The sequence below is a fragment of the Octopus sinensis genome, linkage group LG15, assembly GCF_006345805.1.
Source record: "Octopus sinensis linkage group LG15, ASM634580v1, whole genome shotgun sequence".
Lineage (NCBI taxonomy): Eukaryota > Metazoa > Mollusca > Cephalopoda > Octopoda > Octopodidae > Octopus > Octopus sinensis.
In genome coordinates this window covers 6835762-6839578 of record NC_043011.1, presented here as the reverse complement: position 1 = coordinate 6839578, position 3817 = coordinate 6835762, and the positions used below count along the sequence as shown (strand labels likewise).

The 3817-nt window shown below is 42.3% G+C and overlaps 1 non-coding gene across 1 annotated transcript; it reads left to right on the top strand.

Annotated features, from left to right (window-relative positions):
* The first annotated feature begins 2473 nt into the window (after positions 1-2473).
* Positions 2474-2546, top strand: Trnaf-gaa. The gene has a single exon. It is a non-coding gene; the product is annotated as a tRNA-Phe (tRNA).
* Positions 2547-3817: the final 1271 nt, after the last annotated feature.

Below are 3817 nucleotides of genomic sequence, written 5' to 3'. Positions count from 1 at the left end.
CCATAACCCTAACCCTAACCCTAAATTTTTTTTTCTTAATTGTTAAATTAATTTAATTGTTACGCGTGTAAAAAAAAACTAAAGCAATGGAATTAAATTAATTTAACAATTAAGAAAAAAAAATTAGAGTTAGGGTTAGGAAGAGGTTTAGGGTTAGTTACAGGATGTTGTCTCAGTTTTAGACGCAGCAAATGATTTTAGTTGAATGGAGGTAATCGATTGGTTAAAATAACCGAAATGCTCGGATTTTTAGACGAAATATCTTACAAACTATATAATTTTCTCAATAAAACCAAGAGAAAATGATGTTTTATAAACACATTCTACCAGTATACGAAGTTTAAAAGTGTTTAGTTGACTAGAAATTGTGTTGACATCTGCCGTTCAAAAGGAAAAGTATAATCAATTTATAGCAGATAAATTTTAACAAAATTTTACCTGGCCACCCACCACGAGGATCATATGGACTGCTGTTCTAAATCTCCTCGTAGTCACACTCCATTCCTGGCCCACTTACGTTGTTGGTTACTCGGAGGTGGCGAGCTGGCAGAATCGTTAGCACGCCGGGCGAAATGTCTAGCAGTATTTCGTCTGTCTTTACGTTTTGAGTTCAAATTCAGCCGAGGTCGACTTTGCCTTTCATCCTTTCGGGGTCGATAATTTAAGTACCTATTTCTTTATTACCCACAAGGGGCTATACGCAGAGGGGACAAACAAGGACAGACATAGGTATTAAGTCGATTACATCGACCCCAGTGCGTAACTGGTACTTAATTTATCGACCCCGAAAGGATGAAAGGCAAAGTCGACCTCGGCGGAATTTGAACTCAGAACGTAACGCAGACGAAATACCGCTAAGCATTTCGCCCGGCATGCTAACGATTCTGCCAGCTCGCCGCCTTAAAATAATTTAAGTACCAGTTACGCACTGGGATCGATGTAATCGATTAATCCCTTGGTCTGTCCTTGTTTGTCCCCTCTGTGTTTGGCCCCTTGTGGGCAATAAAAAAACGAGCTGGCAGAATTGTTACTGCATTGGATAAAATGTTCAGCAGCAGGCGCAGGAGTGGCTGTGTGGTAAGTAGCTTGCTAAACAACCACATGGTTCTCGGTTCAGTCCCACTGCGTGGCATCTTGGGCAAGTGTCTTCTGCTATAGCCCCGGGCCGACCAATGCCTTGTGAGTAGATTTGGTAGACGGAAACTGAAAGAAGCCTGTCGTATATATGTATATATATATATATATGTGTGTGTATGTTTGTGTGTCTGTGTTTGTCCCTCCAACATCGCTCGACAACCGATGGTGGTGTGTTTATGTCCCCGTCACTTAGCGGTTCGGCAAAAAATACCGATAGAATAAGTACTGGGCTTACAAAGAATAAGTCGCGGGGTCGATTTGCTCGACTAAAGGCGGTGCTCCAGCATGGCCGCAGTCAAATGACTGAAACAAGTAAAAGAGAGAGCATTTCTTCCAGCTCTTAACGTTCCGAGTACAAAAACAACCAAGGTGGACTTTCTGGGTTAATAAGATGAGTACAAGTTAAGCCCTGGCGTCCATGGTACTCCCTCTCCCCTCAAAGTTGCTACCCTTGTGCCAAAAATCAGAGAGAATCACTGGTTATTCTCAAAAACCTGTTCGTTTTCTATTTCTTGTTCCCATAAACACCAAGTTGTCCTCTATCGCTACTTTCTTTAATTTGTCCATAGTTGCCCCAAGTCCCTGGCCCGCCTTAAATCCTAGTCACCGTATATTCATTGTAACCGCCTATCCACTGCTATCGCTTGCTACCTGCTTAATCTCCACCCGTGGAGGCGCAATGGCCCAGTGGTTAGGGCAGCGGACTCGCGGTCATAGGATTGCGGTTTCGATTCCCAGACCGGGCGTTGTGAGTGTTTATTGAGCGAAAACACCTAAAGCTCCACGAGGCTCCGGCAGAGGACGGTGGTGATCCCTGCTGTACTCTTTCACCACAATTTTCTCTCACTCTTACTTCCTGTTTCTGTTGTACCTGTATTTTGAAGGGCCGGCCTTGTCACTCTCTGTGTCACGCTGAATATCCCCGAGAACTACGTTAAGGGTACACGTGTCTGTGGAGTGCTCAGCCACTTACACGTTAATTTCACGAGCAGGCTGTTCCGTTGATCGGATCAACCGGAACCCTCGTCGTCGTAACCGACGGAGTGCTTCCAAAAAAAAAAGTCTCCACCCAAGCCTTATCCTATGATCACGAATATCCTGTCTCCTAAGATACCTTCAATACTTTCTGGCTTTAAGGAGAGAAAAGGAGAGGGGAAGAGAGAGAGAGAGAGAGAGGAGAGAGAGAGAGAGTGGGATAAATGAAGAGAGAGAGAGGCAGACAAACTGTTGTAAAGCAATTATAAAACAACGACCAACAGTAACTAACAAACCAGTCACCATTAATTGTAAGTTTATGTAATTAAAAGTAATCAGAATGGCGTTTGGAAACTGTGCAGCCGAAATAGCTCAGTTGGGAGAGCGTTAGACTGAAGATCTAAAGGTCCCTGGTTCGATCCCGGGTTTCGGCAGCGGACTTGTTACGTTTTCGTTGTTTTGTTCTTTTGGGGTTTTTTTTTGGTAAAAACTTTGACAAGAAACGTTGGATTCATATATATATAGGGTGTCAAAATTATGATATTTGATGAATAACTGATGAGGGATCGAGCGTGCTCACATACATACAAAAACCTTTGATAAAATTGCATCTTGTGTTTATCTTGTTTTTATATTTATACACACAGACACACACATACATACATATGTGTGTGTGTGTGTGTAAGAAATTGTTTCTAGGATTCATAGACAAGAGACGAAACCTTACTCTAGATTTTTCTACGAGATCTTTTCTTTTGAGATAGAATTCTTCGGTCAGTTGGAAGTTATGAGAGGTGAGACATATACATTGCTTTGTTCACGAATATACCTTAATCCCCATAGGAATAAATAGGAACTCTGAGAGAACGTCAGCCTTCAGTATTTTTTCGCTTCCACACACTGTTCGCCTTTCGCTTTCTAGCGAGCAGCTGTTCCTAAAGGATGCACATCTAAGGGCGGTATGAGAACTTCATTATGGTCATTCTGCTTGAACGACTAAACTCCCGACTACTACTGTAGCTTTGTAGAGAGTAGCTAAGTTTAGAGAGTATCTATAAAGATTCATCAATATCCAGGTAATCGATAAAGCAGACATTGATTTCTCTCCTTTCACTGTTTTATGTGTTCAAGCAATTCCAAGAAAAAAGATAAGATTTATAAAGAAACCAGCATAAGGGCTGGTTTCATTGGCGTATAGGACCCCTACCTGGGCGGGACGCCGGTCCGTCTCAGGTGAGCTGCTATATGCAAGAGGAAAGAGTGAAAGAAAGTTGTGGCGAATGAGTCAGCAGAAGATTGCCATTACCTTCTGCTGGAGGCGCGTAGATGTTTCCTCATAAACGCACACATCGCTTGGTCTGAGATTCGAACTCGTGATCACTCGACCGCGTTTTCGCTGCCCTAACCACTAGGCCATGTGCTCCACCGACCAGACGCTACTAAATCAATAATGTTATTACATTAAGTAGTTAATTAGTTTGTAAGGCAGTGATGACGGCGTAGACCAGGGGTTCCCCGGTTGAGACCAGGGGTTCTCAACTGGGGTTCATATGACCCTTATGGGTTCACATAGCCCTTACGGATCCACATAAGATTCTATTTTCTAAATTTATCTGCAATAAATTGGTTATACTTCTATGATACACAAAATATTTCCACAATTTTTTTATGCAATTCCTTACAAGCTTTTTTTTAAACACGGAAT